Below are 12,467 nucleotides of genomic sequence, written 5' to 3'. Positions count from 1 at the left end.
ATTGTTTTGTTGACCTCTCATGATCATTTTATATTATTGGTGACTTTCCTCCCCCATCAACTTTATATCTTCCTTCCAATTTTCCTTTCTACATCATTCCATCTTACTCCCGCCTCTGTATGCATCTCCTCTCCTTTTTCTTCCCCTCCTTTTATCTCCCCACCTCCCTCCCCACATTCCTTTGGTGAGCCCTGGAATCGCTCCCTGACTGTCCTCTCCAGATTCAGAGGGGCCGGTCTTGTCCCTCCCTCTTGCAACCATCGTCACCACACCACTGCGATTCACTAGTGGAAGGGGTGGGAGATGTGAACATTTGTATCGAAGACACTGTGAGGATAGAGACAGCCCAGAAAGAGGCTTGGCTTCAACACGGATGAAACAAAAACCCCTTTATAGTTGAGAATGGATATCAGAATGTAATTGACTAATCCTAGGGGCCCCCTTCCATGCCATGTTTCCTGAACTTTCATCGTGTCCCCTGGTGGTGTGGCTCTCTTTGAGGTTCACAGGAATACTTGGAAAGTCAAATAGCCACTCTCTGATTTGAGAGAGAGGACAGCAGAGGGAAAGTGGACTAAAAGTCATTCATTAAATAAACTGTATGAACTCTTCTGAATCATCAGACACTGGGGATGTAAGCAAGGACAGCCTTTCCCATCAGGGACTGTCAAGCTGTGGGAGAGACAGACAGAGATCTCGTGTGACCAGAGTAATAGTATGAAAGAAAACAAAAGGAACAGCGACCATATTTTCTCACTCACAAACAGGGCAGACTGTTTTTGAAGGAATGTTAATGGGGGATCAGAGAGAGGTCAGCTGTGGATACTACACAAAATGAACCAGCTTGCTGCTTGAAACAAGCCTGCGTCACATGGGCCCATCTTGGGCCCGAAGCTCTGGGATTTGCCTCTGGGAGAGTCTTGGGGTCAACACGTAAAAGTCCAACAGTTCTGCCTCTGTTTAACCACCTTGACCCTACGGGGCAGGTGAAATGCATCCATGTTCAAGTTTGTGCTCCAAGGAGAGACAGTCCGTCTGGAGGAAGTAGCTGCTTCTGAGGAAGCCAGGCAGCTGAACACTGGTCTCCTCCGCACAGATGCTGTCTGGGGGCAGCAGCTGACCCACCAACCCGGGCCCCTTCCCTCCCCACCCCAGGAACTGGAAAAAGGTTGGGTGAGATCTGCCCTCTCTCAAGCCAGATGGTAGCAGTGGCTTTCTATCCAGTCACCATCCACCAAGTCAGAATGTCTACAGACCACGAGTAAACAACCCCACAAATGGAGACTCACAGCCAGATAAGTGTGTTCATGAGGATAACAGAATGAAATATTTAAAAACGCAGAAAGATTGTTGTCCTGCTGTAGACTGGATAAGCGCTGGGAAGCGTAGGCGGCTTTGTCTGTTTCCAAGAGTGTTAGAGTGAAAAATGACGCGGCCCTCCCCCAATCTGCCCACCTCTCTTGAGCCTCTCCATGTCCGACCAGCAGAGGGCAGCAGAGGACGCCGCGTGCGCTTCCGCAGTCTCTGCACAGCGCACTGGTTCCCCCGCGATGCAGTTAGGGTCGCACAGGGTTCCACCCAGTGGATGCTGCAGCGAGAGACACACAAGGTGTCTACGGATACAGCGCTAGGAGAGAGAGCAGTAAGCAGGTCACACTCACAGCTGACTTCCTGGGGGCAGGGATGGAAGAGGAACTCGGGACACAATCCCACACTAGCTCCCCTGCAAATGTGTGCCGGGTGTTTACCAGGCCCAGGCCAGGCGACAGGATAAAGACTGCTGCCGTCCCGAAGCTGGGGGAGAGGGTTGGACCCAGTAAACCGAAAAGTGCGTGTACACTGTTTCTACAGATACTTAGTTCTACAGGCAGCAGGACCGTTCGGGTTTGATGGGTGCTGAGGCTAGGCTGAGGGGGTTCTGTTTGGAGCAGGTCCCAGGGGGGGGTCGGCGCAGCAGCTCCAGGGGCCCAGCCAGCCCCACCCTCTGCCAGACTGTGCTGAGGTCACGGGGGGGCAGCTGCGCCTGGGCCCTTCGGGAAGAGGGAAGAGCAGGGGTCTTGGGCGGAACAGGCTGTGGCAGAGGGGACGGGGCCCAGAGAGGAGGCCAACCCAGCAGGACAGGGAGGGTGCCCTCTGGGGAAGCTGAGGGTGTTGGAGCAGAACCAGCAGAGTGGTTGGCGGAGTGCTCCCAGGCCCAGAGGGCAGGACGGTGGTTCCTGGCTGCGGGGAAAGGGAGGGGCTGAGGCGGAAGGTGGGGCGGGAGAGGGAAGCCGCGCTGTGGGGCCCTCGCAAACAAGCTGCCGTGGTCCCGCAGGTGGTCTCAGCTTCCAGAACCCTCCCCTCCTCAGGGATTCCCCCAGGGACCAAGGCAAGGCTTGACTTCTGACTAGGACTGCTGCGGATGTGAAAATGCGACTCCTGCTTTCATCTTGGCCGCAGCCCCAAGAGGCCAAGGTCAGCGAAGCATCCCGACCCCGCGGAGCTGTTGGGCTCAGCAGGGGACCCAACACCCTTTGGAAGTTTCCAGAGGGTTGCCCAGAGTTCCCGGCGTGTCCCCTGTGTGTCCCTGCAGCCTCGGCTGGGCAGCCTGCAGCATCTCAGGAAGCTTCTCCCTACTGCAGTGAGCATGGTGGAGCAGGAACAGGAGACAGGATCCTGCAGGGCCTGGCTGTCCAGGCCAGAGACCCGCCCACAGGGTGGCCCCGGGGAAGTGAGGACTGTGAACCTGGACCCTGCCGAGGGGCCCTGGGGGTCCTGCGCAGTGACCCATGGCGGCGGCCTCTGCAGGGGGATGTGCTCTGAGGCTGTGCAGGGCAGGCTGGGCACAGGCTCCACCCTGAAAGCCCCCAGTGCCTCTGTGGGCCTCGGTTTCTGGGAACAAAGGACCTGCCTGACTTCTTTACAGAGATCACCATGAAGCCATCAGGGTGTGACACGCGGGGACTACTGCCCCCGTTAATGACCCTGGGCTCGGTAGGCGGAGGGACGACTCCAGTAACAGTGGAGGTCAGCCCTGTCCCAGGCCTCCTGCTCTCAGGCCTGAGGCCTGGTATGCGTCAACCTCCCTGGAAGCAGAAGGCCAGGTAAAGGATGGAACATACAGGGCGTATTCCAGGAAGAGGCCAATCTTTCTAGTGTGAAAAGTGAGACCCCCTAAAAGATGAGATCCCAGCCATGGGGGAGTCCATATTCCCTCTTTTTCCCAGTCACGCACCCCGCCTCCAAGCAACATCAGGACCCAGTGGAGACAGTCCAGCTCCAAGTGGGGTGAAGGGAACCAAGGGATTACAGGTCCAAGGGATGTGGGGAGCGGGATGACATCCAGGGGCAGAGCCCCTGTATGAGGGGATCCCTGTCTTAGGAGCAGAACAGGTTTAGGAAACCAGTCCAGAGTGCCCCACCGCCAGCCCTGCAGGGGCTCCTTTCTTCTAAATCTGTATGTTTCACCAGACACCCCTGCTTGTGGAGCACCCCCTTCCTTTTAGTAACGGGGACACTTGCTACTAACACTTGCACTTGTGTGCACATCTCAGGGCACAAGAGAAGGTGCTCAAAACATGGAGATGGATAGAGGATGCCCAGGCGGCCCAAAGCCGACTGTGGATGTGCAGGTGCTTTCAGAAGAGGGACTGCTTCCAAAAGGCTTTCACTCAGTATTAGGACTGAGATCTCCTCACCAGCTACCACCAGAATCCACAGCAGAAAACAGGAGGCTCCAGAGTGCCTCCCCCTGCAGCTGTACCACTGGGCATCTCACAGAAAATGCCTGAGGGCTCCAGTTTCTCCACACCTTTGACAACACTTGCTGTCTTTGTCTTTTTGATAGTAATGATTCTAACAGGTATGAGGTCTCATTGTGGTTTTAATTAGCATTTTGCTGATGATTGCAATGTTAGCTTCCTCCCCTTACCCTTCCCCCCATGAATGAATGAAAGAAAGATGCTCAGTTGGTCTGAACCTTTGCAACCTCATGGTCTGTCCATGGAATTCTTCAGGCAAGAATGCTGGAGTGGGTTGATATTCCCTCTCCAGGGGATCTTCCCGACCCAGGGATCACACCTGAGTATCCTGCATTGCAAGCAGATTCTTTACCATCTGAGCTTCAGTCGCCTCGTACCTGTTGGCTATTTGTATGTCTTCTTTGGAGAAATTAAAAATAGAACTACCACATGATCCAGCAATTTTACTTCTGGGTATTTATCCAAAAGAATTGAAATGAAGATCTTGAAATGACATTAACACTCCCATGATGATTGTACTGTTTGCAACAGTCAAGATGTGGAAACAACCTAATGTCCACTGACAGATGATTGGATAAAGACAATGTGGAATATACATTGTTGATGAAAAATGAATCAGTGGTTAATCTAAGAGAGAAATGGAGATTTTTATTCAAACCAACATGAGGATTATAACCCAGGAGACAGTTTTTCAGAGAGCTCTGAGGACTGTTCCCCCTGTTAGAGGGAAACACAGCTGTACACATTTTTGAGACAAAGGATCACATGTCATGGTAACATACGAACAGTTGGCATAGTCCAACCAGGTGAGCGCAGGTCATCGTGACTCCTTACAGGATCAATGTTGTCTCCTGAAGACTGACCCGACGGTGCCAGGAGGAAATTGCATTTCTTGGCAGGCAGGCTTGCAGGGATGCTAAAGAGGGTGAGGGCCCAGTCGGGAAGAGTGAGAATTTTATGTTTAAACTTTCTCTTGTTCTGCTTTCAAAATAATTTTTGTTTCATCAGCATAAGATGCAATGTTAGTGTTTGAAAAGAAGGATATTCTGCAACAGTGCAAATATGGCTGAACTTTGAGGACCTTATGCTTAGTGGAAAAGGTCAGTTTTTATTCCAGTCCCAAAGAAGGGCAATGCCAAAGAATGTTCAAACTACCGTACAACTGGGCTCATCTCACATGCTAGCAAGGTAATGCTCAAAATCCTTCAAGCTAGGCTTCAACAGTACATGAACTGAGAACTTCTAGATGTACAAGCTGGTTTAGAAAAGGCAGAGGAACCAGAGATCAAATTGCCAACAACCACTAGATCATAGAAAAAGCAAGGGAATTCCAGAAAATCATCTACTTCTACTTTATTGAACTAACGCCCTTTGAATGTGTGGGTCACAACAAACTATGGAAAATTCTTAAAGAGATGGGAATATCAGACCACCTTACCTGCCTGCAGAGAAATCTGTACTCAGGTCAAGAAGCAACAGTTAGAACTGAACATGGAACGATGGACTGGTTCAAAATTGGGAAAGGAGTATGACAAGGCTGTATATTCTCACCCTGCTTATTTAACTCCTATGCAGGGTATATCATGAGAAACACTGGGCTGGATGAAGCACAAGCTGGAATCAAGATTGCTGGGAAAAATATCAATTTCCTCAAATATGCAGATGACACCATCCTTATGGCAGAAAGTGAAGAAGATCTAAAGAGCCTCTTGAAGAAAGTGAAAGAGGAGAGTGAAAAAGTTGGCTTAAAGCTCAACATTCAGAAAACTAAGATCATGACATCTGGTCCCATCACTGCATGACAAATAGAAGGGGAAAAGTGGAAGCAGTGACAGATTTTCTTTTCTTGGGCTCCAAAATCACTGCAGATGGTGACTGTAGCCATGAAATTGCTCCTTGGAAGAAAAGCTATGACCAACCTAGACAGTGTATTAAAAAGCAGAGACATTACTTTGCTAACAAAGATCCATCTAGTCAAAGCTATGGCTTTTCCAGTAGTCATGTACAGATGTGACAGCTAGACTATAAAGAAGGCTGAGCCCCAAAGAATTGATGCTTTTGAATTGTGGTGCTGGAGAAGACTCTTGAGAGTTCAAACCAGTCAATCCTAAAGGAACTCAACCCTGAATATTCATTGGAAGGACTGATGCTGAAGTTGGAGCTCCAATACTTTAGCCACCTAATAGAAAGAGCCAACTCATTGGAAAAGACCCTGATGCTAGGAAAGATTGAGGAGCAGTAGGAGAAGGGGATGACAAGGATGAGATGGCTGAATGGCATCACCGACATAATGGACATGAGTTTGAACAAACTCTGGGAGATGGTGAAGAACAGGGAAGCCTGTCATGCTGCGGTCCATAGGGTCACAAAGAGTTGGACATGACTTAGTGACTGAACAATAACAGAAATGCTTAGTGACATAAGTCAGACACAGCAAGGCAGACTCCACTTAAAGGAGAGCGGTTTCCCACAGCCTGGGGCAGGGTGGAAGGGTTCAGGCCCAACATGGCAGGGCCTCTAGCACCCTCATTCCTGACACCCTGGGACCTGCACACGAGATTTCTTCACAGCACGTGACGCTCAAGCTTGATGCGGAGAAAAAAACCCCGCATTTTACTTTTTATTTTTCTGATTGAAGTTCAGAGGGTAGAAGGGGGGCTTCAATCCCTGAATCTCCCAGGAGCTCAGCCACCAGCCAGTGGTCCCCCAGCACCTCCCTCTCCCCAGGCTTTCCCCTACCTCATAGGAAGGAGGGGAGGAGGTCGGCAGGGCTTCCCAATCCAGGGAGTGGGGTCTGTTAACACAGACTTAATTGGCTGGAAGTGATGCTTTATTGCTTAGAACAAGTAATTTGAGAACACCTTCACCCGCCCCCTTTTCAGGCATCTCTTAAACAGGGGGCCCTGGGATCCTCCCTGTACCCCAACTTCCCTTACATGGAATCCAAACCTCTCCAAGCCCAGAGGCTGTTCATTTCTCTTTCTAAAGTTGCATTCACTCACTAGCAGCAAGGAGCCCCCTTTCCTGCTGGATCGTTTCAAGACCACATGGATCCTTTCAAGACCACAATCAAACTGTGGCCAGCACTCCTCTGGGGACCAGTGGACTAGCAGGTGTTGCTGGGTCACCCTCCCAGGGAGCACCCTCACGGTAACAGCCTGTTCACTGGGTCCACGTGGAAGGGGCAGCAGGGAGACTCATGACCACCCCCCTCAAGGATTTCCTAGAACTTCCGTGTATGTCACCTTTCATGGCAGATGGAAATTACAGTGGCAGGTAGAGTTAAGGCTGCTAGTCAGCTGACCTTGAGATGGCGAGACTGTCCTGGGTCATCTGGGTGGGGTGGTGTAACCACAGGAGTCCTTCCCAAGTGCATTCACTGAGGAGTATGCGACTATGGAAGACTGTGAGAGGAACCGCTGCCAGCTTTGAAGATGGAAGTGGCCAAAAGCCATGGAATATGGACAAGATCCAGGACGAATCTGGGGAAGGCATGAAAATGGAATCTTCCCCCAGAGCCTCCAGAAAGGAAACCCACCCCCCCCCACCCCCCCACCCAGACACCTTGGTTTTAGCTCAGTGAGACCTGCACCAGACTTCTGCACCAGGACAGGAAGACAGCATGTTTGTCTTGTCTAAGCCACCTAGCTGGAGGGAATTTGTTACAGAGACAACAGGAAACTAGTAGCGTGGGGACTTGAGACCCAAGCGTGCCTTTGAGGGCAGCTGGGACATTGGGGTTTTCTCAATAAATATGGAGGAGAAGGCAATGGCACCCACTCTAGCACTCTCGCCTGGAAAATCCCATGGATGGAGGAGCCTGGTAGGCTGCAGTCCATGGGGTCGCTGAGAGTTGGACACGACTGAGCGAGTTCACTTTCACTTTTCACTTTCATGCATTGGAGAAGGAAATGGCAACCCACTCCAGTGTTCTTGCCTGGAGAATCCCAGGGATGGGGGAGCCTGGTGGGCTGCTGTCTATGGGGTCGCACAGAGTCGGACACAACTGAAGTGACTTAGCAGCAGCAGCAATAAATATGGGGGGCTTCCCAGGTAGTACTAGTAGTAAAGAGCCTCCTGTCAGTGCAGGAGACCTAAGATACCTGTGTTGGGAAGATCCCCTGGAGGAGGGCACACAACCCACTCTATAGTGTTCTTGCCTGGAGAATCACATGGACAGAGGAGCCTGTTGGGCTACAGTCCACAGGGTCACAAAGAGTCAACCACGACTGCAGTGACCTAGCATGCACGCATGCAATAAATATGGCTTTGACAGGTGTTCAGCACATCGTTTCTGTGGCCTCTTGGAAGAACAGAATGAGCAGGTTTTAATGGAAGAAGCTGGAATCGGGGGATGGGTCACATGAGGGCATCTGGCTTTGTGATCTCCAAATACACAGAGGTCAGCAGGGATACTGCCTTCTGTGCTTCCAGTTCAGAAACGTGAGCTCTAACTTCTCCTTGTGGTTGGGAGGAGAGTGAGCAAAGTGACGTTTAAACAGAACTGTGCAGGTGGTAAAGCTACGTGACAGGGATATTGTCTCAGGTAAAGCCTTTGGACTTAGCCCATCTGAGTTTATCTGTCACCTAAACAAAGGATGGTGGCACATGACAGGTGACCTGTGATCTGGTATAGAGAGAGCCCTGACCTTAAAATGCAGCCTGCTGGGACAGAGGCACATGCCAGGCTGGAGACACGGATGACGGTTTGGAAGAGCCTGGAGATGGATCTCTCTCCGGGTTTTGAACCACCTGGCCCAGGGCCCCTCCAGGCTTTCCAACTCTGCACCATTCCCTGGGCTGACCCTGCATTTAGGGAGGTGGAGGCAGGGCCTGGCGTTATGTTGTCTGGCCACATGCCTGCAAGATGAAGTGGTTCTCGTGGGATAAGAAAAAACTGGGCCTTGGAGCCAGGACCTTTGAACTGAAGCCAAGCTCTGTTGTTCACTGAGTTTGCAAATAAATTATGGATTCTCCTTGACCCCTCAGTTAGTCTTTTATGGAAAGATGAAGAACTACCTCACAGGGTGACTGTAAGGGTCTTGTCACAACACCCAGTGACTAGCTGAGTGTTTCCCAGGTGCCAGCCGCTGCCAGGCTCTTGATCTGCATTATCGAGCAGGACAGGGTCTAGGGAAATGCTCTGGAAAGTACTGTGCTCTTCTCCTGGGGCTGCCGTAACAAATTACTAAAATATGGGTGGCTTAAAATGACAGAAATGTGTTCACTAACAATTCTGGAGGCCACAGGTCTGAAGTCAAGATGCTGGCAGAGCCATACTCCCTCCGGGGACTCTGAGGAGAGTCTGTTCTTTGCCTCTTCTACTGCTGTTGGTGGCTGGCAGCCCTTGGCCGGTGGTCACAACACTCAGTTTCTGCCTCTGCCTTCATTTTGCCTTTTCTTCCATGTGTGGCAACACTCCCCCGCCTCTCTCGTTTTTTAAAACAATTGTTGACAAAGCCATATATATATATATGGGCTTTCCTCATAGCTCAGTTGGTAAAGAATCTGCCTGCACTGCAGGAGACCCGGGTTCAATTCTTGGGTCAGGAAGATCCCCTGGAGAAGGAAATAGCAATCCACTCCAGTACTCTTGCCTGGAGAATCCCATGGACAAAGGAACCTGGCAGGCTATAGTCCATGGGGTCAAAGATCAGACATGACTTAGTGACTAAACTACTGCTATGTAATTAATTTATTTTGACTGCACTGGGTCTTCATTGCTGTGTGCAGGTTTGCACAAGCAGCGGTCACTCTCTAGTTGCAGTGAGTGGGCTCCAGGGTACAGGTACTGATGCACAGGTTTTGTTGCTCTGCGGCATGTGGGATCTACCCAGACGAGGGATTGAACCCATGTACCCTGCATTGGCAGGTGGGTTCTTTACTACTAGGTCACAAGGGAATCTCCTGCTTCTCTTTTATAAGGACATTTGTTATTGGATTTAGGGCCCTCTTGGACAATCTAGGGCTATCTCTCCGATATCATGATCCTTAAGTTAATCACAACTGCTGAGACCTCTTTTCTTTATCAGGTAACATTTACAGGCTCCAGAAATTAGGAATTGGGACCTAATATCTTTGGGTGGCCACTATTCAGCCAGCCTACGACAGTCCATCCTCTGGTCCCTAAAGATTCATGTCCATCCCAACTGCAAAATATAGTCACCTTGTTCCAACATCCTCCAAAGTCTCAGCCCATTCAGTATCAATTCAAGCTGAAAATCTTATTTAAATCTCATCAGCTCAAAAGTCTTCAATTAAAACATCTAAATGAGATATCGGTAAGACTATGGCAGATGTGAACCATCCTGGGGGAAAATACCTCTCCTCCTCTGGACCTGTGAAATTAGAAAATAAATAATTGATTCCCAAAATACAAATGGTGGGGCAGGCACAGAATAATAGTTATAGAAATTTTCATTCCAAAAGGTGGAAAAGGGAGCCAGCAATCCAAAGTCCTTTGGAAACTCAGCAGAGCAGCTTCCATTGAGGTCAAGGTGTGGGAGTAGTCCTCTGGGGCTGGAGGTTCCATTCTCTGGTCTGTGGCTCAGACACCAGGGATTAGGATCTATTGTGTTTGAAAGAAAGTGAAAGTGTTCGCCGCTCATTCGTGCCCCACTCTTTGCGACCCCATAGACTAGCCCACCAGGCTGCTCTGTCTGTGGGATTCTCCAGGCAAGAATACTGGAATGGGTTGCCATTCCCGTCTCCAGGGGATCTTCCTGACTCAGAGACTGAACCAAAGTCTCCTGCATTGTAGGCAGATTCTTTACTGTCTGAGCCACCAGGGAAGTCTAAAAGCCTACAGCACCCAGTATTCCCAGGCAGTCTCCCATCCAAGTACTAACCAGGCTTGGACCCTGCTTAGGTTCTGAGATCAGCTGAGTTTGGGCATGTTCAGAGTGGTTTGGCTGTAGTGGTTCTTATTGACTCTGCTGCTAGTACCATGCTGGCGTCAGTTGTTCAAAGTATATTTTTCATAAGAGTGTGTTAGAACATACTTTAGAACAATTGTATCTTACTAGTAGACAATCCTGACTGACGGTCATCATACAGGTTGCCTGGGCCGCACTGAACTAAACTTCTTCCTTTTTCCTTTCTGGCCTGGGGGTCAGCTTGGGGACAGCCATACATGCTTTTTTTTTTTTTTTCCCATCCTGTGCAAAGGCCTCAGCAAATGCAACCACCCCAGCCCTCCTCAGGTCCCCTTGGATTCTGAGGAGCAGGGTGGGGAGGAGGTACTCTCTTCTCCTCGAGCGGCCACCTGTTGGTTCATAGCAACCTGTAAGGCAAATTGGTTTGCATAGGGAAGTGACCGCTGAGCTGGGTGCCCAGCCCTGCCGAGCCACCAGGTCTGAGCTTGGCCCCCAGAGAGGGGCCTATCCCAGGAGGAACCCCACAGATTCCTCTTGGGAAGTCCAGTCCACAACGTCCCCCTCACCCCCCATGGTGCCTTGGAAGGACCTAGACGTCACATGTTCTGAAGAAGCCAGACAAGTCCCTGCAGAGTAGGAAAGAGGCAGGTTGGGATGTGGCCTCATGGTGTGAACACTCCTGAGAACAGTGGGCCCTCCTCCCAATCACAGATCCATCTCCTTCTGTTCAGCTACGGGGACACTGGATGTCCAGAGTCCACAGGTGTAACTGGAGCTCTGCCCTACGTTAGCGTTCCCCATCCCATCTGCTCATCTTCCCTCCTCTCTCGATTTCTCTCCAGGTATCTTTGTGCTACCCAGTGACCCCTTAGCCTCTTCTTGGTGACTCCTCAGAACCCATCTGTCTGTGTCCTCAGAGCCCAGGGCCTAATCTGGATTCAAGCATGGTGTCTGGCTTAGCCCATGTGCAATGAAAATCGTGTGTTTTCCTAACAGGAAGATGCCTCAATAACAAATGTCTTAGGAAGAAGCCTTCACTAGCCTCCCGGAGGTAAGGGCTCTTCATTTCCACAGTGATGGGTGACACAGAAAGAGCCCTGGGCCAGGCGTTGGGGCATTGGCAGAGTCTCTAAGGACTCCCACCGCCCCATCTTGTGATTAAATAGAGGTCTGGCTCTTCTGCAGGAATCCACCCACTCTGGCTGCCTATGAGGCTGTCATCTGGTTATTAAGGGAGCTTGGTGAGTGAGTAGTTGATGCTCAAGTTAAAAAGCACTGTGGTCTTCCCTTCTGTAAGATTCTTATATCCATCGAGAGATGGATTTTCATGCTAATACTGCAGGTGGTGTGACAGACGGCTGGGCAGTGATAGTCTGAGGTGAAGGGGCCTTTTGGAATCTCTCAGTCCCATCACTGGGCAACCTCTCATGTAAGAACCGACTTTGGACCCTGGCCACCAGAGTGCAGACACAGACCTTGCTGCCTGGGCCTTCATCCGCAGTGTGATCACAGGCAGACTGGAGACCTTCCCTGCCACCACCGGCTTCTCAATGTCAAGAAGGCCCTCACAATCTGGATCCTCTGTCTCTGGGGCTAACTTAAGTAAAATAAAAGGAAGCAGTGGTGAAAGACCATATTAGGGAGGAAAAGCCTGAGTTTTATTGAGAGAGATGCAGCTATAAATTTCAGGTCAAATATGTGAGACTCAGGCTACAGGTCTGAGCAGCTCTTTCCCCATAACTATCATTATGAAAAGAGACTTAACAGGCAAGAGCGTTTCTCACTGGCAGCTCTCTGCCCCTTGCCCTCCCTGGATGGGAGCCACCACCCTCTCAGGAGCCCTGCTATCCCA

The sequence above is a fragment of the Ovis canadensis genome, chromosome 25 (genome assembly GCF_042477335.2).
Source record: "Ovis canadensis isolate MfBH-ARS-UI-01 breed Bighorn chromosome 25, ARS-UI_OviCan_v2, whole genome shotgun sequence".
NCBI lineage: Eukaryota > Metazoa > Chordata > Mammalia > Artiodactyla > Bovidae > Ovis > Ovis canadensis.
Note: the sequence above shows the minus strand (reverse complement) of the source record.